This window comes from Falco cherrug, chromosome 4 (assembly GCF_023634085.1).
Source record: "Falco cherrug isolate bFalChe1 chromosome 4, bFalChe1.pri, whole genome shotgun sequence".
In the NCBI taxonomy this organism is placed as follows: domain Eukaryota; kingdom Metazoa; phylum Chordata; class Aves; order Falconiformes; family Falconidae; genus Falco; species Falco cherrug.
The window spans coordinates 74,027,632-74,054,785 of record NC_073700.1 but is presented as its reverse complement, the minus strand read 5'-3'; the positions used below and the strand labels follow the sequence as shown (position 1 = coordinate 74,054,785).

Genomic DNA, 27,154 nt, shown 5'->3' with positions numbered 1-27,154 from the left:
AGGAAGGTAATCTAGCAATAGTTTTCACACATTTCTTGTGCCTCTTACCCCATTACCTTCGGAACGTCTTTAGAAAGATGTCAGCATCGGCACCACGTTGGCAACTCTAAACACTTTCCAAGCAGCATATGCCACTGTCTGTGAGAAAAAGCAGGAAGGACTTAAGTTCACCACTCTGCTAGCCCTCCTGCTGAAACAACTAATCAAAAGAGCTCTCAGAAGAAAAACAGTCTTTAGGTCTAGAAATCCTTCCTTACTGCCAATTCTTATCAGGGTGGTGAATACTACAGTGTCCTATTGCCCAGCATTTTGCAGCATACTTACCCCTACAAGGGCAATTTGCTGTTCCTTATGTAATAAATACCTCACTACTAAGCCCTTCTGTAATTTCTGTCATAGAGTGAGAGCACAAATAAACTCCAGCATTCTCTTTCCCATCAAAAGATTCTGAAGGAATATTTCTCACCAATGCCATAGACCATGTACCATCTCCAAATGACTGTAAATCAGTTCTGGATCTCCACTAGTTGCTTCTTCAGGCGTTGCCTCAAAGTTTTTTCCCAAACTATCCCAAGTGTTGGGAGATGTTCAACAATCTTCCACTGTGATACTGACTGCCCATCAACCTAACTTCAATGGAAGCAGTTCTCCTTCCTTATGAGTAAATCCTTTGAACCTATTGCCTCTTTCTTGCTGTTATACTTGTCTATGAAAACAATCTTCCTGGTAGTATTTGTTTCTGTAAGACACTAAAGATCTCCTTGAAATGTTTGTTAATGAGTAATCCTTAATAGTACAAACAGACATACAATTAATATCTTCCTCAAGACGTATTGTCTATTTATACATTTATAACTCTTCTTCTTATTCCTCTCCCTCAAAATCCAATCTACTGTGTAGACTTGGTCACTGAAAGAAGAGGACAACTCTAAGGAGAGGAGAAACGTGGCACACTGCCTATGAATACACAGTAAAAACAGTCAGCCAGCCATTCTTGTGCAGAAAAAGCCACATTCTAATTATATCTATAGACTAACTAACTGTTATTGTCAAGTACTCAGTCTTGCTTCTAGACAATATACCTAGAACAATGTAGTTTAGTGATACATTCATTCTGTATTTCTAAGACAGGACAGTATCTTTTATTCTAGTTATTTTAATGCAGTAAACTGAAAGCAGAAAGTAAGAAACAGGACCAGCAGCCACTTCAAATCCTTTGCTGTGAATTCCATGGACTGTAGAGATATCAAAAGTAGATGAGGGAAAAGAACAGAACACATGAGGACAACTATCTTTAGCAATCCCTGTTACTGTAAGGTGAGTACATTTTCTTTTGTCTTTGTGTGCTTATTTCTGTGTACATTTCATTCTAGCTGTACTCCGTTAACTAAGATCAGTATGCTAATGCTGTTGCTGTAGATGTCTAGGGCAGGACTACGTCTAACTGAAAGTTAGCTTTCCATTAGCCTAAGCTCATTTCTTTCTGAGCAAGCTCATTTTCTGCACAGTTGACAAAGACCTGGCCAATGAAGTCTAGGGCACAGTTCATCCCATTCTGGAGTTGCTGTTGCTAGCAGGCCAGATTAACAACCTCGTGTTGTATCTCTTATTCTTCATGCATGCTAGAGTTGAGAATTACAGTTCAGAATGCTAATATTTCGAGGTTCAGCTTGTTAATGGCACATTCAATGAAGCATACAACAATCTAGTTTTGCAGTTGTTTATAATTTAATTTCCTGAGAAGCCAGAAACTTAGTTACTCTCTGCTTTCATTTGAAGACATTTGAAATCTTTCATTTGAAGACATGGTTATTCCTTCTAACTCTCATTCTTCCTATTCTTCCATATTACCTAGGAGATTTTAAAGATAGAAAAATGTATGTAATTTTCATCCAAGAATCTTTCATTGATAAAGAATTTCTAAAGTGTCCTTCAAAATTTCTCTAGTCCTGAAAAAATGAAAAGCTAGGAGCAATTTCTGTGTCTAAACTTTCACACCAGTTTCCTTTGAGTTCATGATGGAAGGTGTGTATTTTCTTTATTATCACCAGTACTACTCAATTATTTTTCTTTCTGTGACCATGTCTTTAATTTGCCACATGATGGCCTAATTTATTCAGACAATAGCTAAATTAATCTGCGTTTTCTTTTTGAAATATCTTTTTCTTTTCTTCTTTATGTACATCTTGTTCAACTCAGTATATGCAGTGTTCTATGTTATTTCTTCCTAATTTAACCTTATTCATCACAAAATACATTAAAATAAAAGAGAAGGTTAAAGAAGAGTCTTCCCATGTATTAAAATAGTTCTAAATATTATAAGAACAAAGAGGTTTTCACTTAGTCTGGGTAATTTGATTCCAGATATAAAGTTTCAGTGCCATTTTCCTGAGTGAATTACTTCTTTAAAAGGTATTATGTTCACTATCACTATTGTTCTACATTGAATTTCAGATGCCCTATAATTTTGGAAGAACACATATAGAAATCTACAAAATAGGGTATTCAAACTTCTGTCTCAGATTGTCAACAAAAATTTTGGGCTATTGTTCTCATCCACATTTTTTGTCTTTAAATACTCAAAGTATATTGCAAATGTGAAGCTTCAGAATACCCACATATCAGCAAGAAATACCACACGTGGTTCAGGGGGGAAAATTTAGAGTGGTTTTGCCTACTGACTTTAGTTTCAGAGATGACAAATAACTGACAAATTGGTTAATTACTTGAAATCCAGCCTATGGATTGACATTACATATCTCAGGCATCTGAATATAATTTTTTTATTCATTTACTGTTAGATAGAGTAAATCATTAAATCTGTCATCTTAAGAAGTCCATGTTAGGGGATTCACATATTAAACAGATACTTTAACACTGTGATACAAATTGATACAAATTTTTCCTCAAATTATATGTTTTCTCTCTTTATAGAAGTAGGTAAGTTATACTATTTGGTCTCAGCAAATTCCTTACCTTTAACTTATTATCTTAATTACATTTGACCTAGAAAATCCATTTTCTATTCCACAGTTGTTCTTCAGCTATAGGTATCTGAAAACTGATTTGGACTTTTGTTTCTAAGTTTCATCAAGAAGGATCGAATGATCTGGTAGCCATTTCTTCCCAATATGTTCCAGATTGTCAGGTTTATTATGATTCTTTAAATTATAATAAAATATATATCTAGCATGTCCACACCAGAGAACAGCTGACTTAAAATAATTCTCAACAGCACACCAATGAACTTCTCGTTGTGGGTAACAATGTATGTCCATACACATTACTCTTCTCAATTGTATGCAGACACAGAACAAGAAGCAATAGGTCAAATTTGATCTGAACATAAGAAACGGTTTATTCCAGTGGTCAAACACTGGAACAGGTTGCCTAGAGAGGTTGTGGAGTCTACATTTAGATATTCAAAACTAGACTGCTGTATTAAGAAGGAAACAGTTATAAAAGTAATGCTTGAAAATCAGTTTCTAAACTTCTGTCCAAAAAGTACGTAAAAGCATCCTGCACCTCAAAAATTACTGGAATATGACAAAAGGAATGTTGTAGAAACACATTATGACCTCTGCTTTCATCCCCAGTTTGGGCTGACAGCCTAAGCCAAGGAGACAGCCTTGGGTTATGTCTCCCCAAAGAGAGAGAGGGGAGTTTCGTCACTTTTACCAAAAAGCCATCACTTCTAACAGAACATTATTTTGGCAACATGACAGCAAGCCATGCCTTTACTCAGTGAACACCTGGGACGAGGAAACGTTTGTGTCAGGAATTACAGATAGTGGTTTACAGGATGGCCGTAGGAAGCTGAAAAGTGAATGCTCAGGTACTGCCATGGTAGTTTCTTTCTCATCTTCTGCCTCTCCTAACAAGAGCACCCCTGCAGCAGCTCTCCCCTTCCCCTCTGCCACCTTGTCCTGCAACTGCATTGCTGTAAGGCCCTCACAGGCCATCCTGAGAACTCATAATGAAAAGGAAACACTGAGTTCCTCAAAGTTCCTAAGAGTTTTCATGTCATTAAACCTCATTCTGACTGTTCAAACTTCCTTTGGTTTAATTTTTTTTTAAAGTTTTCCATCTCTTTTCCATCAACACTTTCAAACCCTGAAAAGACAAGACTGATTTTCCAGATATAAACACAGCCATCCATAAAACTTGGAGGTGAGCTAATTCATGAGATAAAATATAATGTAGTTTAAATCCTATTATAAAACTCACATGCATTATCTGTAACATATTATAAGAGTAGGGCTAAAAAGTCTTTATGAGCATTTGTCATTAAGGAAAATGTATCATTTTCTTCTAATGAAGTCTGTGTTCTGGGCACAAAACATCCAAAAGGGACCATCCCATTCAGTTTGACCATGGATGACCAAACAGTGATAACAAGAGCACCTTCCCTTGAACAGCTTATGGTGCGTTGGTGGTGTGATGGTCTGCTGCAGGAAATTGTGTTTTTCTTAGTTGTGAACCTTATGAGGAATGATTAAAATATTAACACAGAGACTCCCTTGGAGAGGAGTTAAGAGGACACTTCTCAAATTCTTCCAAGAGTGACAATGATAAATCAGGCTCTTCAAAACTGCTGAGCACTCTGTTTCTGCCTTCGCAGACCTAGTGGGTTCCAAGGGGGCTGCAAAAGGCTGGTGTGCACCAGATTTTGAAAGTTTTTCCTCATTGGAGTTTTATTTAAATTGAGCAAAGTCCAACCTCACTGCTCAGTCCTAACCAACCTAGTCCTACTGACTGCTGAATAACCTTCCAGAAAAAGTGAAAAAAACCCTATAAGATCACCCCCTAGTAAATCAGCATATTTATTTTGTCTGAGGCAGATTATCAATGTTCATTAGTGAGTATTAAAACCCAAGCAAAAATACCCAGTGAAATTTCATTCTACTTTAAAATACATTTTACTGTTTATTTTATATTAATTAAACTGCAGAAATTTGCATGCTTTGAAATTACATATTACCAAGGGTTATGCAGAGGACACCTCTGGGAGTCCTGCTTAAAAGCTGAAGACAATCTGGTTTCAAACAGCACATCAGGATATAGATTTTCAGATTATCAGCTTTGCATTCTCTCAGTTAAATATTACTGGTATTCCCCACCCCCCCACACCCCACCCCCCCGCCAAGTACTTCGTTTCTCAAACAGATTAAAATGCATTTTGAAGATGAAACAGAGTGTTACAGAAATGGAAAGGATTATAATATTGCTGTATCATAGCAGAATTATGGATCTGAAGGCAAATATAAGTATAGCAGTTGATTTCAAAATATTCCCACAAAAGGCTGGACTACATGATCTTTGGAGGTTTTCAGTCTCATTGATACCTGTATTAAGATTTAACAGAGTAATTCAATTTCATGCTTAACTAGTAGCAGACTTAGGATTTATTCAGGTTTAAATAAAGCCCGCATTGAACAGAATCTGAGGTAGCTTTAGGAAAAAGTTGAGACACACCAAATTTAAAACTGATAAAAGAAATATTTTTATATAAAGCCTAACAAATCTGCAGAGCTCATAACTACAAAATATAAATTAGTATAAATTAGAACTTACTATGCATTTTTAACATTTTCTGACTGGGTAAAATTGAAATAGGCACTGAGATGCAACAGTTGGTCCATCTCACGGCCAAGCTGTTTCATGTTAGTCTGACGTTTTTTTCACAGTCTTCTAAGGTGTTAAGCGCTAGTTATTTTCAGAGACAGGCTGCGGGGGCATGTGTTGTCATCGTCTGAGCAATTTTCAGGTTTATGGTTGGAGGAGTTGTAACTTTTTCTCTCGCTGTCTACCTATATCCTATCTCTTCTTTTGTCATCCTTTGACCTTTCCAGATTTTCCTTGTTTCAACTTTAAGCCCTCGCTCCTCTTTTTTCATGCCCCCTTTCTGAAATGGAAAGAAATCCCTAGTCTTTTTGTTGAGCCTCAGAGAAAGGTATTTTTGTAAGCTGGGATGGTCTGCTCCATGAAGGGAGTATGAAATCACAGATGGCAAATTCTACTCTTATTGTACAAACCCTACTGTGTAGGATAAGAATTAGGAATTACTGATACAAAAATTATGTGGCTCAGTTCCGGAACTGAAATCTAAACATAATTATTGAGTATATTTGTCATGCAAAACAGCTGACAAAACCAGAGCTATAACTTTCTTAACAATTGTCATTGAATAAAACAAATCACAATGTTTTTTTATTTTTATTTTCCAACTAGTTGTTACTAATGGTATTATAAAGTAACCATAAATAGTAGGGATTTTGAACGAAATTACATTAATAATTTGTAAAAAAAGTACTTAGAATAGCTTTCCTTATTGATCTTCCTTTTTCTGTATTATGTGTGGAGCTTTATTTTGTTGTAATTGCATGAACAGTACCTAGACATTAATTTATTTATTTTTCCTTAGGACTGCACACAATTTTTAAAGCCAAACTAACATTTCTCAAAGATGACAAAACAAAACAGTTAAATGATGATAGCATGCAAACAATTAAAATTAAATGTATCTATCTTTACTTCATTAAATGAAAGTGTATATCCTGAAACCTCTTACTTTCATTTTTATATCATCAGTTAACTATTTTTAAAATGCCTGTCTGAATTTTCCTTCATTGTGGGAACTATTTTTAAGAGTAAATATGTAATTCTAAGCTTGCTTTTTAATCTATGTCTTTATGGATTTTGAGACATTATTTTAAAATTTTAATATTTTTTTTTTTTTGCTTCGTGGAAGTTGTATAACAACAAAAGATAACAACTGAAAATTGGTTCTGAAAGAACATCAGAAATATTCATTATAGTGAAGAAAGAGAAACGGCAGCTTACCCTGTTTGGAATTGAATTAATTCAGTTTCCAATATTATTTTTTTTCCCTTTCATATATCCATATTATTATTCTGGAAGAGGAGCTGGTATCCTTTTTGCTGCCTACATTCAAGTTTCATTTTGGATGCTGGCTGCTGGCCAGCAAATAATAATTTTTTCATGCTGTAATGAGACAGGGGATTGGATGGTTTGATGTAAATGTTGTAGGTGAACTTAATACCAGACTTGTAGAGTAAGTATTAAATATCTGTTAATTGCCAATTGGGTATAACTTTTTAATTCTTGAAAATTTGCAATACTTCCCTCAGAGCAATGTTATTGTACATTATTAAACTCCTCTGCAAGCCATGCCATTATTTATAGGGATGGAGATCCTGACATGTGTACAGATCATTTAAATGAAGCCTGAGGAACACAGATACTGGAGAATGCTGCTTCTTGCCCTCTGTGGCTGCAGACTTGTAGCTGTGTTGAACTGTAGGTGTTAGAAACATGATGGAGCACTGACAACTGTATTGCATCCAAAGAGTCTATCTTTTCCACACTTTCATATTTGTTTGGATATAATTTGTTTTTTTCGGTACCATCTCCAAGATTAATGAAGGAACAGGGGGGAAAATGGTAAAGTTCTTTCAGGCAGTGGCTACCTTTTTCACTGGAGTTATAGTTGGTTTTACAAAAGGCTGGAAATTACCACTTGTGATCCTGGCCCTTAGTCCTGTTCTGGGATTTTCATCAGCTCTCTGGGAAAAGGTAGGCAAAAAGTGTGAGTTTTCAATAAACTGGCAAGCTATAGCTTCTATAATCCCATCTGGTATCTGTAAGACGTCAAACACGGTCTGGCTCTTCGTGAATTCAGACACTGCCCACATGCAGGAAGGTGTGAATAGGTGTATGATGACACCAGTGCAGCTGAAGAAGTGTATGCCTCCACCGTGGGCTCAGCTATACTGCTGCAAAGTTTATGTAAGTATAACACACCCTCGAATGAAAGGGTAAATAAGCAATACCTTTGTCTTCTCCACTGGGCTTCATGACAACTACACCACCAAAATAACCAAGTACTGTCAGAAAAATCAATACATACAGAAATGAAGTAAAATGGCACAGCTGTGGTCATCACAGGTAACTGACAGTAAGTCCTGGCATGAACCTGCAGTGAATCAGGTTCCCTGTGATAAGGCCCGTCTGTGGGCCCTGACCCCAAGACAAGGAGGGCATTACCCCTGGGAACAGCACAAGGACATAGGCAGACATGGCTGGGCAGCCGGCACACCGTGAACTCTGCTCCCAGTTGTCCCTTTGCTCAGCTCCCAGTAACTTACTGAAAACGCTGTGTGAGAAGTGGATGCAGACCACTCAGAGAGAACCAGGCTTCACCTATAGAATTGTAACTGCTTTTGGCTAGGACTTGCAAAAGGGCATCAGTGTCAACTAGCAAACGGATACTGAATTTCAGTGATACTGGCCAGCCAACCTTTCAGCTAAGAAGAAAATCCCAATCCTATTTAAAATGTGCAGTCCCTAATACTTCATAGCACATAAATACTCAGCTATAGCTTCATCTGCCACTTACCGTGTGTCACAGAGCATGAATGTTCCTGTGCTTGTTGGGCAATTGATTCTCCTGACACAAACCAGAACTGCCCGATGGTTACACTGTCTCCCCCAAGACACCAGTAGTGCAAGTATTTCTAAGTGTAAGGGATCTTAGCTCCTCTGACTTTCCACAGTGATGAAAGTATAGAAGAACTGAAAATCCAACCTCATTTTTTGGCAGCAGATAACATGCATTTTTTCTAGTTGATATATTTTATGCAATGCAAGCATTGCCGTGATGCCCTTCATCAAATTTCTGCCTTGTAAGTTAAATATGGGGTTTTATAAATCTTTATAAAGTAAATTCAGTACAATAAATTAAGAATTCGTAGACAACAGAACAACGCTTGAGATCATTCTGGTTTTGTTTGAATGGGAGAGTTAAAATATTTTGCATCTATACAAATAATTTTTGCATTCACTACGAAGAGCTAACTGCATATGCAACAGCAGGAGCTACTGCAGAGGAAGTTGTGGCAGCAATATGAACCATAGCAGCATTTGGAGAACAGAAAAAAGAAATTGAAAGGTGAAAATAGAGTTTCCATATGTTGGCTATTTTTATAATAGTGGCTAAAGATTTTTTGCATTTTTTCATCTCTACTGATTTTTTTCTTTTATCTTCTTTTTTGTTAGTTTCAAAAAACATCACGAGACATGCAGAAACAGTCCCTTTCCCAAAGAGAATCTGATCTTACAGGCCTCATAAACCCAGTGAGAGCTGTAAGTCAAAAAGACAGGCACATAGCAAGAAAAGGCAAGTATAACACTAAGGTCACAAACCACGGTCACGCACATGTATTTATTTGTATTATACTATGGAACATCATTCTTGCCATCTTTTTTTCTCTTTTACCTAAAGATAACTAGCATGACCACAAAAACTGGCAAAATTTTTTTAAACTCAAAGTTCAATAGTAATTGTATCATCTACAGAAAACACATACCATCCTGTAACCTGCTTCCCTCTTTATGCTCTGGCTGCCACTGCTCCCTGCCTCAGGTGGCTAAAATAAGCCCTTCAGGTATCTACACCTGGCTTCCCAGTTCACCCCAGCATCTTTCTTTAGTTACCCACTGCTGTTAACCACCTCCCTGCCTCTCATCCCCTCTTTTTCCCACTCACCTTTATAGCACTATTTGCCAGCCACTTGCTGCTATGAGTGCACCGAGCGTGACGTAGGTTTTTCCTTGTGACACAGAAATGGGAAGGACCTCCCATGTTACTGGGACCAGGTCCTGCTATTATAGCAAACAAATGTGTCATCTAGCCCTCCTGCTAATAAGTGGAAAAGCTCCATCCTAAAACCAGGTAAGCTTTTTGACTCTGGTGCTGCAGGGAGGATATTCTACCGCTTGAGTGAAGATTGGGTGTCCCTTTCCAACAAGGTATGTGCACAGTTCCTATATATTAATTTGTTCCTGTAGCAGCACTGAACCTTTTATTTAGTAATTCTCTTCCACGGGTTTACTTTCCTGTGCTGTTTATAGAAATAAACATAGACTCTTTTAGGTAGTATTTTGCTAGGCCAACCAAATTAGGTTATTTTTGTTTTCTCATAAGTTATAGGTTTGCCATTTCATTAGTCATCTTTTTTCTTTATTTTTGTCATCTTTTGTTTCACATAATTATGGTTCATCTACTTCTCTTATTACTATCCTCCAACACAGCGTATCTAATTCTGTAAGGTGTTTTGATATTCTTTTGTCCTGGTCCTCTCACTGGTCCTCTGTAATGTTTCTCTCAGTTTTGTACCATCAGGAAATTTCACTATCTTAAGTATTGTTTGCATGCCCAAGTCACTAATACAAGTAAAAATAATAAATCACAAGACTGACTGAACAATTCAGGTTGCCAGCTCCCTTAGTTACTACATCTCCCTGCTGAACACTGCTATTTTTCTTCAAAGAGTTTCTTACTTTACTGTTCTTTTATTACTTCACAGCTATTAACTAAATTAGTAATTTATCCTATGGCTTTAGGATAAATTGGCATTAGATGGCATTAATGAAGTCCCAGTGGGTTAGTTCTACTGTGGCTAGCGTCTCCGGAAAAAACAGTATTAAAGAAAAGTAATTGGGTTAATCCTTCGCTTTCGTAACTCATGACACATTTCATTTAATGTATTTTCTTATGATTTTGTTTTCATTTTTTTAATTTTATTATTTTCTTCAGAATTAGTTTGCAAGCTTTGTGTGCTGTTTTTGACAAGATAAAAGCTTACAATTTCTCAGGTTACTGTTTCAGTTGTAGCCCTTCAGTCCTGCGGCTCTATCCACAATTTGAAAATAATCACTAAAAGTCTTTGTGCTGGACCACTGTTATGTTTGCCAGTTTAGAATAAAGAGTTCGTGATCACTATAAAAGGCAGGTGCCCTCCTTACCATTTTCCATTTCAGGTCAGATGTGGTAATTACCCTAATTCACACTGGTCACTCGACTTTTGGCACCATGCACTTTTGTGGGTTTTTTCTACTGAAAATTGAGGCTGAACTGCAGTTTCAAAGCTATCGCTGGTGCAACTATCATCTCGATGCTTTTTAATTTCTAAGATCCAAAAAATGGAAAACCATTTTTGCAGACTTTTTTTTTTGTGTATGTTCATCTGTAATTACATGAACTCATTCAACCTGCAGTCATTTTATCCTTGATTTTTATCTGTAACCAGCTTTAACTTAATAGCCTTAAACTAATTAAAAAAAAAAAGCCCTTTTATTTGTTCAGTGATTACTTAAACTTCTCAGCTATCACTTCCCAGAGGACATGAACTATGCAACTATTGCTGCCATTTGATTTTTTTTAGTCTGTATTTATGATGTTAGTGTCTCTTACAGTCACACATTTCCGACTGAATTGCTCTCTCTGTCCATGTCCAAATCTAATCTAGACTATCAGAGACAAACACTATCCCAGTAATCTCTCTTACAGTCATTCCCAAAAGAGATTTGGATATAAATTGATCTCATTTTCTCCATATCACTCTCTCTCCTTTCTTTACAATATACTGCAACACTCATGCAATTACTCCATCCTTGTTACTTTCTTTCTGATCCAATACCAGTATTTCCTTTCTCCTGTTATTGATTCTTCTACTCTGTTGACTTTGCTGTACTTCCATTAATCTTTCTGTACATCAGAGTTGATTTTAGAATTCTTAGTCTGTCACAGATTTTACACTTTCTTCCTTCAGAAAGTTTATCCTCAATCCTAGACGCCTACTACAAGCTACTCAGATGGAGTCTGTATGTTAGGAGGTGGTATCTTTCAGCCAGTTCTTCCTGGTGCTGTGCACTGCTGAAAAGAGCCTGGCTCCATCCTCCTGGCACTTGCCCGTAAGTTATTTGTAGACATCGATAAGATCTCTTTTCAGTCTTCTCTTCTCCAGGCTAAGCAGGCCCAGCTCTCTCAGCCTTTCTTCATAAGGGAAATGCTCCAGTCCCCTCATTGTCTTTGCAGCCCTCCGCTGGACCCTCTCCAGCAGTTCCCTGTCTCGAACTGGGCAGCCCAGCACTGGCCCCAGCACTCCAGGTGCTGCCTCACCAGGGCAGAGCACAGGGGCAGGATCACCTCCCTCGACCTGGTGGCCACGCTCCTCCCAATGCACCCCAGGACCCCACTGGCCTTCTTGGCCCCAAGGGCACCCTGCTGGCTCATGGGCACCTTGCTGTCCACCACGGCTCCCAGGTCCTTCTCCACAGAGCTGCTTTTCAGCAGACCAACCCCTGGCCTGTATTGGTGCGTGGGGTTGCTCCTCCCTAGATGCAGGACCTTATAATTGCCTTTATTGAACTTCATTAAATTCCTCTCTGCCCAACTCTCCAGCCTGTCCGGGTTGATTTGTCGCATGTGATAACTGCAGGAACACTTCTCCAGCAAGGGCTGCAAAACCTGCCCAGGAAACTGAGCAGGTGCTTGTGTGTGATGGCTACGCCAGGCTTGCTGTTGTCACAGCTACGTTTTAGCAGAGTTTGAAATATCTATGCTGCTTTTCCAACATTAGCTTGTGGTAACATGGACATAAAACCTAAAGAATGCCCTCAGGCAGGCCTGTTCTATTTAGCACCTTTTATCTTACATGTTTATGTGTAAGAAAATATTGTGAGGAGACTTTAATCTTCTCACTTCAGTAGACAACAAAGTATTTGGCCCAAAGTTGACTGAAATCAGGGAAATGTTTCCATTTGCAGCTTCAGGTTTTGGATCAGGGTCTTAGCTTTTATCCTCTTCCCAGGACTAGCTTCCATGTAAATGTCTAACACTGTAATAAGTATATTACCATGTGAAAACTTGTGAAACAAAGACTTACAATTGTGTTGTAAAGTAGCTTAAGGGTTTCAACTAGGTTATCTCAGTTCATACTTGGTCATTTTGACAACATCTGAATCTCACAATTAAAAATATTCTTGATAAAAATGGCAATTTTTAGAGGTTTTAGTATTACTGAAAGAAAAGAATGCTTTCTTTACCCTATGGTTCTGAAATAAGAATAGTCCTGAGAAAAGTTTAATGGGATATCCGCTCTCCTACTTCTTTTAACTAAGAACCTCCTCATGGTGGCTTCCTACTGGGTTACTTGTAATGACATAATATGAGGTTTCATATAAATATGTAAAAATGAAACTCTGAACTCTTTCTCCTTGATACCTGAAAAAGAAATATCCAGGGCAAGGTTCCCTTTCATCTCATTACACAGAGGTTTGCAAATGTCTTTCTGCATCTTAAAGTTTTAGAGAAAGCTACAAAGAAAAGCTCCATAGGCCGACAGAGGTGTAAGAAGGAAAGAAAAGTTCTTTTCCTCTATGGCTGCAGTAATTGCTATGTGGCATCTTCACCACCTCTCTGAGACTAAGCAGTACATTTGCATGGAAAGAAGACCTTCATTTTTAGGTATAAAATGCCACATTTTGAAGGGATGAGCAGAAGGAAGGATGTCTTCATAGTGCAGCAAAACTGCACATCTTCCACAGTTTCACATATAGTCCTTCCTCTTTCTTATCTAGAGGTCCTTGCAAAAATTTACTGTAGCCTTTAGAGTTTCTTCAAATTTACACTGATGTTTTTATATACTGTTATGTTTTGGGTCACATTTCTTACATGCACAGGTACTGAAGGGCTTGAATCTCAAGGTTAGTTGTGGCCAGACAGTGGCCCTGGTTGGTGGCAGTGGCTGTGGGAAAAGTACAACTGTTCAGCTCATCCAGAGATTTTACGATCCCAAGGAAGGCACGGTAAGGTACCTCAAGCGAGAGGACGGCTCTGTGTCGTTGCAAGTCTAGTTCTGGCCTCGCCGGCCTTGTTCCAATGACATGGTACAGTCTCCCCTAAGAAGGCATGTGCCAGCCTGGGGAGAGAGGTTCCTTGACCAAAACACTGAAGTAAATTTTTGTCTGCTGCTTTTTGTTTAGGTTACCATTGACGGGCAGGATATTAAGACCATAAACGTAAGATATCTGCGGGAGATCATTGGTGTGGTGAATCAGGAGCCCGTGCTATTTGCTACTACCATTGCAGAAAACATTCGCTATGGCCGTGAGGATGTCACCATGGAAGAGATTGAGAAAGCTACCAAGGAAGCCAATGCTTTTGACTTCATCATGAAGCTACCCGACGTAAGCAAACCAGCTGTCCTGCTGAAATAATTTCTCCTAAAGCTTCTTGTGCCAAATAGTTCCTTAGAAGGGATTCTGGTAAACAGAGGATGCTATGCCTGGAGCTGTGAATATGCAGAGCTTCCTTGTAACTTTTTGGAAGAATGCCAGTTTTAAATCTTTAGGTCATGACTTGGTGGGCATTTGAAGAACCGTTAGAATTCCAGGGACACAAATGATTTGGCAGGTATATCCAAGCAGGTGTTTTAGAGGAAGGAGAAGATGCTGCTGGGGCTGCTGATCCTGATGTGCCTTTTCTTTACGCTGCCTTTCTTTGGCGAAAGGACTGTGCCACTGAGTATTATTCCAACATAAATGTGTGTGGTTGTCTTGTAGAAGTTTGAAACCGTGGTTGGAGACAGAGGGGCACAGCTGAGTGGGGGGCAGAAACAAAGAATAGCAATTGCCCGAGCTCTGGTTCGCAATCCTAAAATTCAAAGCTGATGTTCCCTCATCAAGCAGAAGGATACTGAATCAGTTGTGCAGACAGTACTGGACAAGCTCCATATTGATCAGTAGTGAAATGTTTTTGTAAGTGCCCATGGAATTCAGTTAATGATTTTATGGGTAGGCGTGAACTGCAGCAGGCTTTCCTAAACAAGCTTTCATCTTTAGAGCAGTAGAAACCTCAACATGGACTAAGATCTAAATATTTCCAAACAGTTTTGGGGATCTATGTTTGCTATGTTCTTATTAACACCCAGCAAAGTATATCAAAACCAGCTCAGGGGTTTTTTCAAGAAGAGCTGCTACATGTTGACTGCTGTCTAGACATAACTTACAAACCACATAGACAATTGAAAAGAATAGTCAATCCTTTATTTCTTGTTGTCTGCTCTAAGCAAGTGTATGAACCGTTTACAAAACACTTCCACCTATTCCTCGGGCTGAATCAATCATATTTGTTTGGTTTGTCCCTCCTCTGTTTCTCTCTCACTATGCATCTATGCTTATGCTCTGGGTGAATTCCCACCATTGCATAAACATTTCATCTTACCTATGGACAAGATATTTAGAAAACATTTTTCCACCATATGCCATTCTGCCTCAGGAGAAGTACCTTACTCTACCCACTGTGCAGGGTTGTATCCGGAAGAGTCAGACAACAGAATCTAGATTCTTATCTTCAAAGATCTTTTAGTCCTGATTTTTACTTGGATGACTAATTGCCACTAATTTCAGCAAGAGTTAGAGTCTTTGTCTACTAGTCATAATTCCTGATAATTTCCTCTATTCTGTAAAACTACACTAGCTGGCACTTGCAAGGATTTTTCTCCTGACCTATGCCCTGTAAAGGGGGCAGAGAACTGCTGATTGAGAGAGATTTTTTTGGGATCCCTACTGACTGCTGCAATATAAAATTTATACAGCTAGCTTTAACAAGTTACTTAGCTTCTCACCTCCCCCAGCTATCTTTAAAATATGTCATATGGTAAGATGAATGTCCCTGTTGACATTTCTGGCAGAGCATGCCAGAAAATCTTGCTCTGACTAGACTCCCTTTGATTGCTGATGTTAAGCAAGACAAAGCTCAGCTGTTCTGTGCCAAGCGTTCATCCGTCCTGTTCTTGCCTACCTTTTCCTCACTGTGCTAAGTATCTGCCCCTATAGAAGGTTTACATCAGACCTAGAGCAGACCACTTTTCCCTACAGGCTTTGCCAAACCTCTGCTGAATCTTTTCTTTACTGTTTTCGTGGATGGGGTGTTCTGCTTTTCACAATGAAGGACCTTAACTTGATTTTCTTCTGCATTTTGATGTGACTTGAACTTTATAAGAACATCTCAAACACAGTGAAGTTTCCAGACTACCAAGAAAATGCATACCATTTTTTATGGGATGGTTCGAATGGCTGTCCTTTCCAGTTCTTAAAATCATGTGACAATATTAAGGTATCAGGATTAGCTGGAAATTCATTGAGAATATTCCACACATTACCATTTTCTCTTTTATATCCTAATTGTAAAACATTTATTAAGCCATTATTCTAGCAGTTCAAAATGTTAAGTGAAGATTTTTAAACTGAATTATATAAAGCTTGGATTCACTTTTTAGGTCATTAGATATTAATACCAATTTATCCAAGTGCACACTGTCACAATGTGCCTGTAAAAATATCTTTGTCATGTCAAACTACATACTTCTAGGATTTATTTTATTATATGTGAGTAATTAAAAAGATGAAAAACCAACATGGGTAATGGAAGTGTGATTTTAAGTACCATTTTAGAGAAACATTTTTCAGCTAAGTCAAGTAAGTAATTTAGAGCAAGTAAAGTTGCTAAGTGATTAATTTTTAATATTTGTGAAATGCTCTGAAATAGAATTGTCAGTAACATGCTTAATGGTAGCCAGTCTTTTCTCAGTGGAAACTGGATATATAACCTGGGAGTTATGGAAGGGGGAGTTTCAAAATAGAACTTCTAGATATTTGAGTTTGGAAAGGAATACTCTGACATAAAAAAACCAGAGTATCTTGATTTATATTTTCAAATAAAATATGTTTTGTGGTATTTGATTTAAGTTATGTTTTTCCTTTAGTTTACCTCAGAGGAACTGAAAGATACTGTGAAATTCAAAATTTCTCAGTTGACAATTTTGATCTTTACTATAACACCATTTCTAAGGAAAAAATTTCAGTTAAAATATTTTGTTCAACTATATTATGAAGATGGGAAATATTATATGTACCTGAAAATGATAGTGTGAAACCATTGTTACGCTGTTTCCAGGTATGGAAAGGGCATAATACACTTGTTATCGCTCATAATTTCTCAACAGTTCAAAATGCACATCTTATAGATGCACTTGAAAGTCGTGGCATCACAGAATGAGGGACTCAAAATGAATTAATAGAACAGAATAGAATTTACTACATGCTTGTTAATATGCAGGTAGTTTTTTCATGAAAATTTTTTGTAGCTTTTGTCATATTGTGTGCTATTGATCTAACTGGATTGAATTGCTCCCAAAGGCACCTCCAGTATTGCAACATTTTCTCAATAAAGAAACCCTAGGGGGGGAAAAGGCTTCCCTGAAGAGTGTTAAACTTCATATTAAGAAAAATTAATATTAAGTAAAATGTGCAATTTTAATTCAGAGTTGTGAATTGCAGGAATTCTAAGCAAACATGTTTCTTTAAAAGTACAACATTAAAACTCAAGTATGTGAGAAAGGAAAAATGAAGATTGTGGCAAAAATGAAGTTCTGAGGTTAACTGCTTCTCAGACTATTTTTCCAAATCATAGAATTATTAAATAGCTCAGGTTGGGGCAGACCTCAGTGGCTCATCTAGTCTGACCCCCGTTGAATGCAGGGCAGACTCTGAGGTCGGAGCAGGTTGCTGAGGGCTGTATCCTGTTGTGTTTGGAATACCTCCAAGGATGGAGACTCCACACCCTCCAAGTCAACTGCTCCAGTGCCTCCCACCCCCATTGTGAAAACTTAAAACTCTTATGCAAGTACTTTTGCAAATCACCAGCACCTTAGTGACTCAGGCTCCTGAAGTTTTGTCATTCAGCCATGGTCTATTTTGAATAGAAGCTGTCTCATGAACTTCTCAGGTGGTTTCTCTGAGGCCTTAACTTTGGAGCAGCTGGAAGTCTTGCTCCTGTTCTTCATGGCTCCCTCTTAATGTTGAAAGTTCTTCTTGTTGACATACTGATTATATTTTACTCTAAGGCCATTTTTTACAGTTTTTACATTTTAAATAAAAGGGCTTTCTGGTGAGTCTTTTCAGTTAACTTAGTTAATTTTCCTTTTTGTTTTCAGAACAGTTTAACATGACAAAAAATAAGGAAGAATCCCTCTGTGGCTAAAATTTCCCCCCTCCCCCTGCTCCTTGTGTTAGTGTATTCAGGAGTTTTTCACTGAGTATACAGAGGACTTAATGAAACTTCAGTACCTGACTGGGCTTTGTAAAATTGCTCAGTTCTTATCAGTCTACCATTTACTTAATAGTAGTTGTTGTTGGTTTTGTTTAGAATTGATCATCATTTGAAAGTACAGGATAATATAGAATCATGGAATGGTTTGGGTTGGAAGGGACCTTAAAGTTCATCTAGGTCCACACCCCCTGCCGTGGTAGGGACGCCTTCCACTAGATCAAGTTGCTCAAAGTCCCATCCAACCTGGCCTTGAACGCTTCCAGGGTTGAAGCATCTACAATTTCTCTGGGCAACCTGTGCCAGTGTCTCAACACCCTCACAGTAAAGAATTTCTTCCTAAAATCTAATTTAAGTCCACTGTCTTTCACTTTAAAGCCGTTCCCGCTCATCCTATCACTACATGCCCTTGTAAAATGTCCTTCTCCAGCTTTCTTCAGGTACTGAAAGGCAGCTGTAAGATCTCCCCAGAGTCTTCCCTCCTCCAGGCTGAACAGCCCCATCTCTCTCAGCCTGTCCTCTTATGGGAGGTGCTCCAGCCTTTGGATCATCTTTGTGGCCCTGCTCTGGACCTGCTCCAACAGGTCCATGTCCTCCAGGTGAGGTCTCCTGAGAGCAGAGTAGAGGGGGAGAATCACACCCCTTGACCTGCTGGTCATGCTTCCTTTGACACAGCCCAGGACATGCTTGGCTTTCTGGGCTGCAAGCACACGTTGCTGGCTCATATTAAGTCTTTCATCCAGCGATACCGTCAAGTCCTTCTCTGCAGGGCTTCTCTCAATCCATTCATTTCCCAGCCCATATCCATGTTGAGTTGCCCTGACTCATGTGCAGGACCATGCATGTGGCCTTGTTGAATTTCATGAAGTTTGCATGGGCCCACCTCTCTAGCCTGTCAAGGTCCCTCTGGAAGGCTGTAAACTATTTTTAGCATCACACTGTTTCATTTCAGACATCAGGAACTGATGATCAGTTACAGGAAGAAGGTAATACACCAGCTGTCCAGAGGAAGCATGGAAGGGATTGATACTGACTGGACAGAAAAGAGAATCCACTTTGTAAACTTATAAAAAGGTTCAGAGTACAGGATGACGAACTTGATATAAGAGCTGTTCAGCTTGTGAGTGTCTCTGTATTCCTACCTGCATGTGTTTTCCATAACTAATGGCATAAGAAAGAAATGTGATCCTGCTTTAGAGGGAGTAACTTTTTAACAAAATATGTGAAGACAGCCTACGTGTCTGCTTAAAAACTCATAAACTGACAAAATCACCCAGGAGTTCTGTTGAAACAGTCTTTCCCCCTGAAGGTAAAATTAATTTTTTGTTGTGATACTTCAAATAGTTTATTTGAGTAATATTATGAAACCATATTACTTACATATGTGAATAGCCTAAATAGCAAGCTAATTCTTTTGATTATAGAACAATAGTAAAATGAGGTAATTAGTCGTATAACTCAAACACATCCTGAATAGAGAATAATTACTAATTTTGTCTAAATGTTTTGCTATCTATTGTCTAAAATGGCTGTGTTAGCAAATAAATTCTTGAAAATTAAGATATAATTATCAAGCTGGATAATGACCTAAACGAGATCATATTCAGCAATGAGTAAGAAGCAATTCTTTTAAATTCAATACCAACCTGCTTAGAAGATATGATGTGACGCAAAGCCATGCAAAAGCAACAAGATGAGCTGGCTGTGAGATAATGCTTCTGAGCAGACTTTTCATTATTGAAAGAATTTCTGTAAACCTGAACTTAGGGTGTTAGAAAATGAAGTTACATTCTCAAGCAAGCAACACTTTCTTTGTACTGGTGTGAATTTTTTCTCAAACAGGGTTTCACATTTGGCAAAGCTGGAGAAATCCTTACAATGAGGCTTCAGTCTTAAAGCAATTCTGAGACAGGTAAAAGCATTATATATTTAGGGGTTTTTTAAGCTTTAGAAATGCTTGTTTGTTTACATGCTGTAAATTGTCTTTGTGTTTATTTCAATAGTCATACTGTGATCATATCCATAAAGACATCACACTGATTTCTTTAGCTCCATTTAGAAACTGAAGTTTCCAAACAGATGTAACATCATCATTTCTTCAACCCATACAGCTGAGTGAGGCTCTCCTAGTCTCCACAGAGGGTCGTTTCCTCTTTGAGAAGTTCCAAGAGCCAACCTGAGCTGCAACAGCTTCCCTTTCACTAACCCCTTTCACTGGAGACCCAGATGCCTCTTCTTTCTGGTTTATATTGGAAGCAATTATAGGTTACCTCCTTGGAAATTAGGTCCCATGAGAATTTTTTGACTAGCCCAGGAGGAAAGTGAGGTCTTTAAGACCATGCTGAATCTCAACTGATCCCTGGAGGAAGGGCTTGAAAGACCCTAAAGATAACAGTGAGGTTTTCATGATCCAAGTATGTCATTATGTTAATTTTTCTGGTGTGAGAACAGCATCCACCTGCCATCATGTTGAGGTATTGGGTACTGCAGCAGTGGGACATGGGAGGGTTTTGTGTATTAGCAACAACACGTGGTGCATTCTCCATATCATGTAACACCAAAGCAGACACCTGGCTATGTGAACCTCCAGCCAGCTTGAAACTGTTTTTTTTAAATCTTTTTTTCTTACTTTATTTAAGAATACAGTACTTTACTGCACTTAAAAATAATCCTTCACCTTCAACGGAACACCAAGAAACCAAAATGTAGCATGTTTGTTGATTTCTAAGGGTTATGCATTTATACACTAATGATGGGGAATATAAAAGTTCTTTCAGTAAGCTTACAAAGTTATTACACAAAAATACCATACTGCTAAGAATTATGTATGTATAAAGTAATAAAAATACATAGATTGTTTCATTATAATGATCTTTTGGGTTTGATATTTGGCAAATATGAAGGAAAGGTATTTTATTTTTACTTCCTGGGTTTAAGTGAGACAGATGTTTTGCATGTAATTCAGACATTTTAATTTTCAAGTAAGTGGTTTATATTCACTTATCTCTCAGACCAATTATCTGAATTGCTAATGAGATACAAAAATATATGATTGATAAGATTATTTTTTTCCCTGAAAATAGTCTTCCAGATGAGGCACAGGTAGCCTTGAGTAATCTCCCAGCACTGCCTAGCATTTTACACATCTTCTCAGACACCAGAGGTTTTGCAGCAACACTCAGACTTTCAAAGTGCTTCACAGCAGACTTATAGATTTCACAATACTTGTGACAGAGAATTAAGATGTATTTTTAGTTTTGTAACAGGAGAAAAAATATTATATATCTGTAAAGACTAATACTATGCATCCAAGTAATTGTCCCTAAATGGCAGGTGCCTTTGTATTGCTATTTGGCAAGCATCTGATTGTCAAAAACATGTTAAATTCACATGCAAAAAAATATTGTCAAGCTACAGTTAATATTAAATAATGTGGTGGTGTGTTTGTTATTGCAAAAAGGTTATACGGATTGTTAACACAACCTAGGTTTGAGGTTTGTGTTCCCATATGTTTATTAAACATTTAGGTCTATTACATTTATGGTTACATGGAAAGAACGCTGTATTGTGTGTCTCATTCCATTGTAATGCAAAGTGATTAAGTTCTCTTGTGTAACCTATTAGCTGATGTGCACACTAAAGTTTTTAAGATTATAATAACTCTGTTTCATGCAGTAGAACAGCTGGTTTGATGATGCTAAAATTAGCACTGGAATATTAATTACAAGACTTGCTAATGGTGCCTCACAAGTGAAGGAAGTAACAAGCACTGGTATTTTTCATATCTGGTTTAGTATGGATTAAGTTACAGACTGATTTGATAGATAGAAATCCTGCACACACAGTGATCTGGAAGCTGTTACTATTTATTAAATAATATCTTATTTATTAAATAATATTTATTTTGGTGTCACAGAAAAAATAATTTATTGAATATGTTAATATCTAAAAAATAAATATATGTATATTTATAAATATATTAAATATTAAAATTAATATTAGGTAAGATAGGTATTTTATATACATATGCATCCTCGCTTTTAGTTCATACTAATGTTCAGTCCTGTTATCACTACTATAAATGAGTCATCCAAGGAGTCCTTTTATTTAAAATTATTTATCCAACCTGCTTAGATGTCTAGACAGCATTGTGTTTCCACACTAAATGTTACAAATATTGACAAAGTGCTTAAGTGTATGCCTCAAAATGAGGGTTGCTCTCATTGCAGCCCAGTTTTCCACATGCTTCAAGTTAAAAGTGGTCAGAGAGAAAAAATAGTCATATCTCAGACTCCAAGTTAGGAAATGGCATGCTTCAGGGGACCTGGCAAGCTTGAAGTCATGGTTCTACATATGAAAAATACAAGATCTATGAAAGGTCATTGTGTTTTCTTGGGCAAAACCTGAAAACAAGGACTGTAAGTCTGAATGAACAGATGGAAAGAGAGCAGGAAGACTAGATAAGATACAGAAGACCTGATGGAACAATTTGTACAATAGAACATTTTTTCAAAAGATAAAGCATCCAATTCTACAGAATATTTAGACCAAATTAAGCACTTTCAGATGTCCTCTGGTGAACAGATCTCAATTGTCTAGGTAACAAATACTTCCAGTCGAGTTTTCAAATAAAGAAGAGAGTAATTTAAAATGGTTTTATTCTTTTCCAGACTGACACTAATTGACCAAAATGTAGCTGATGTTGGGACTCAGAGTGTTTTGTTGTTGATCCATGGATGGCAGCTGACTAGTCTGCTTTTAGCCATGGTGCCAATTATTGCCGTAACAGGAATGATTCAAACGAAGATGCTTGCTGGACATGCAAAGAAAAAGAAGGAACTGGAAATCACAGGAAATGTGGGTTCAGTGACATTTTTATCTGGTTTTATGTTGCACTACAGTGTTGCTTAATAGGGACATTGGTGATGGATCAAGAATATACTCCTCAAAGAGTCAAAGTCTACTTTGTTGCATTGCTCTGACAAAATGCTGATACAGCAAATACGAAGCTGAAAATTGAAAATGTGAGTTATTTATTTATGTTCTCAAATAGTTTGTAACATTCAGAGCATACTAAGCATTTTAAGTGTTCTGGGTCCCTTATGCCTGTCCCAAGCCTGCATTCGGGTTCCCTATACTTTTCCAGCACACCGCTTTTTTTCCTTTCCTTCATTTCTTTCTAGCTTGTTTCCTTTCAGAGACCCTCTCTTTTACCTGTCATTTATCTTTCTCTTTCTCTCCGCTTGCAGTTGTCTGTGGGATTAGTATAAAAAGGCACAGTATAGACACCATCGGTAACACAGATGCCTGAAAACGTTATGGTGACAGTGTAGCTGACCATGCCCTGCAATTTCTTGCTCTGATTTTCATTCCTTCCCCTCTCAGCTGGGAAGGGTAGCAGGAGCCTGGGAATCTGCTTCAGAGGAAAATGTGAGCATGGCAGCAAAGAGGGAGGGTGTTAACCTCATCTCATAACTTTGAGGAGAATTGTTTTGTCACTTCCCAAGATGTGCTGTCTCAGGACAGACTGTGTTTTGTCGGGACTGGGTTACTGACACATCCCAAGCAGAACAGCACCTGTGTGATCTTCCTTTCTGTCCCTCTCATTGCTATGGTCAGTTGTGCAGAGGAGTCTGGGCACAGCAGATCTTGTTCTCTCTTTCCATGATCTACGTTAGGAAAGTTTCTCAGAGGTGTTCCTGTGCCTCTGGGCTGATTAGAAAATGGTTTTGGGTGTTTACTCCTAGCCCTTTCAAGCTAAAATAAAAAGGGAATTCTACTTGGTTTTGCCTACCAGCCATTTTGGTATAAATCTATAAATCCAGTGAAAATGCAACAGTTAAGAGAATTCAAAGGAATGAACTCATACTTTATTTATCATGAATCCTACAACAGTTTTCAGCTGAGGCTTACAATGTTTGAATTTAACCAAGTGTCCTGGTTTCAGCTGAGATAGAGGTAATTCTCTTAGTAGCTGGCGTAGTGCTGTGTTTTGGATTTGGTGTGAGAACAATGTTGATGTCATACTGAGGGTTTTAGCTCAGTAATTTTTGCAAAGTAACATTTATACTAAGCCAGGGACATTTCAGTTTCTCAGCACCTGCCAGCAAGAGGGCTGGAGGGGCATGTGAAATCAGGAGGGGACACAGTCAGGACAGCTGGCCTAAACTAGCCAAAGGGACGTTCCATCCCATAGAATGTCATACCGAGTATATAAGCTGAGGAAAGAAGGAAGGAGAGTGGGATGTCCAGAATGATGGTGTTTCTCTTCCCAAGTAACCATTAACTGGTGGTGAAGCCCGGCTTTCCTGGGGATGGCTGAACCCCTGCCTGCCCGTGGGAAGTGGTGAATGGCTTCCTAGTTTTGCTTTGTTTGCGTGCGCGGCTTTTGCTTTACCTGTTAAACTGTCTTTGTCTCAACCCATGTATTTTCTCAGTTTCAGTCCTCTGATTCTCTCCACCACCCTGGTGCAGGGGAAGTGAGCAAGCGGCTGTGTGGGGCTTTGGCTGCCAGATGGGGTTAAACAATGACACCAAGTCTCACAAGACCCAACAACATCTGAAATAAATATCCAATGCAAACATTGTATGACCTGGCTAAAATTGTTGTTATTTCCCATGTCTCTCTGCAGATCATATAATGATTGCACTGGCTATTTACCAGCCTTGGCTGATAGGAGTGGTTGGGAAAAGGCAAGAGAGGGTAATGCAATGACCAGGAGCGAAACTTGGAAACCTCTGTGAGCCCACAGGTTGTCTGTTAGGAAAAACAAACAGTCCAAAACAACCTTGCAAATTCATTAAAGGTTGTGAGGAAACTGTAAAGCTTCTCAGCCTCAAAGTGTATTTAAAGTAGCTGTGCAGAGAAAAAAATTATCTGTCTATAAAACTGCTCTTATCAGTAATACAGACATAAAGGAAACATGATGTTTGTCTTTGTAGGGGAGCCAGATAACATTTACTTGCAGTTATGTTAGGTTTTCCACGTTATTTAATTATTTCAATATCTTACCCCTCATGTTACTTAGTCTGTTGTGGTTTTTATTTGTAGATTTTCTAAGCATTTATTCTTCTTATTGTATAGAAGTAATGATGTGGAAAGAAGGGTCTGCTAAATGCATGGGTATAGTTTAGGTTTTGGAGGTTAGCTCTTTTTGTTTAGAGCTGCTGGGCTTTGCCTTTTTCTTACTGAGTTGGAGGCTGAGATTCATGTTTGCTTCCAAGCTATTTTCTACATTTACAGCAAAGGCTGATAATTCCCAAGCTTAAAGGTGTTCGGTTACACATTAAAATAAGAAGTTAAAAGATACAAATTTTTAAAAGACTATATGTGTTGAAAATAAGAAACCTGTTCTTCTTTACATGATAAGGTAATCAAGATAAAATTCAAAATACTGTCATAAAGTTTTGCCGAACAGGTAACCTTATTGAGTGCATTATGCACTGAAATATTTCAAAGTTATCTCATAGTCAAGTTGTTTACAGCTGATTATCATTATCTCATGCCAAATTCCTTGGAGACTACTTGTAAGAACAGTTGCATGATTGTTATGTGATGATTTGAATGTCTGGTTTTGGCAGACTATATTAATCAAACCAATTTTTTGCAGATCCCCAGTTTCTGGTAAAATTTAAAACATATGTACTTCCATAGCAATTCAGCAAAATGTTTCACTCTCAACATATCAAGCACACCTGAAGGAAAACAAGCCCTAGGCATCTATTTTTAGCTCTAGGTGAAAATCTGCTCTTCCATTTACAAGAGTGGTTCTTCTTGGAAAATTGCCTGTGGAGAAATGCCGTCTTCACACACCAGAGATAAAAATAAATTACTCTCATTAAAAGGTAGTGCAGAAACAACATAGATAAAAGAGAGTAAACGTATCTCATGCCTTCTTTATGAGCAGCAGAATTCATCATACACATACTTAATGGAGTCAATTAGCTCCTGGCACAATCTGCGAGCATGTGATTTGGAGCAGTACAGACACTGTGAGGGCTTCTGTGAAGGTAGTGGGGTTCCACAGTGTACAAATCACGTGGGTGACAATACGTGAGAAAGAATTGAGCTCAAGTCCCAGGTCCTAGGTGACTTTCTAGACAGTGGATAATTTTAAATTTTCTTCTCCCGTAAAATGAGTACATTGGAACTAAATTATGAGCTTGAATGAGTATAGTGCTCCAAGAATATACTTTAAAAAATCACTTTCCAAGATGCTTTACATTTTGAGTTTTGATTTGATCGATTCTTGGCCAAGGCTAAATCAGCTATTGTTATTAAAAGATTTGCTGATGATATAATTAACTACAAGTAAATCCCCTTAATATTTGGGGAGCATTAAGAAAAATTAAGGTATGAGCTTCTACTGGTTTTCAGTCAGGACTGGGTACCTAGCATGATTAATGTTTTTGGAAAACTTTTACTATTTTTTCTTCTGTGGCAAAACAGGAAGATTTTCAAAGATAGAAAATTAATAGGAATTAGATGCCAAGCTGCCATATGGGCCAGGAAAATCTGTCTCTACATTTTTAGGAATGACCAGTAGTTTTGATTTTCTCCTTTAGGAGCTTTGAAAGACTGCTGATTTCCCAAAAATGCTGAGAATACACACTGGGAAAGATCATTTATTTCTGGGTGAGCTCACAATCACTAGTTGCTTGGACATATGTTTACCCTGCAGTTCCAAATGCTCTTGCAGGTGATGTAGGCTTGTTCCGTTTATCCTGACTGGGCTCCTGCAGTGATGACAGCTGCATGGCATCATCCTGGTGACAGGTTACACAAGCCCACTGGAAGAAAAACTCCTATTGCTGGTTTGTGCTGAAATGTATGCTGTCTCAACTTCACCGCTATAATCCACAGTAATTGTATATATGTAACAGCAGCATATCTACAAATGTTGCAACTATGCTTTCAACAGTGTTGTAGACATACTTCTATTGCAGTTATTCTACTTACTTGATTATATTAAAAAATTTCCACATAATCTTGTTTTTCTGCTGATGAATATCTGTTATCCAATGCAGATTGCTTCAGAAGCCATACAAAATATTCAAACTGTTGTTACTTTGACTCAGGACAGAAAATTTGAGTTTATGTATGGACAAAGTCCACAAGCTTAATTAACACCAATAAACTGAATCATAATTTATCTTTGTCAGTGCATCATAAAATCTTTC

The 27,154-nt window shown here is 38.0% G+C and overlaps 1 pseudogene; it reads left to right on the top strand.

Moving 5' to 3' along the window:
* Positions 1–3,636: 3,636 nt before the first annotated feature.
* On the top strand, positions 3,637–27,112 carry LOC102058461 (ATP-dependent translocase ABCB1-like; annotated as a pseudogene).
* The last annotated feature ends 42 nt before the right edge of the window (positions 27,113–27,154 follow it).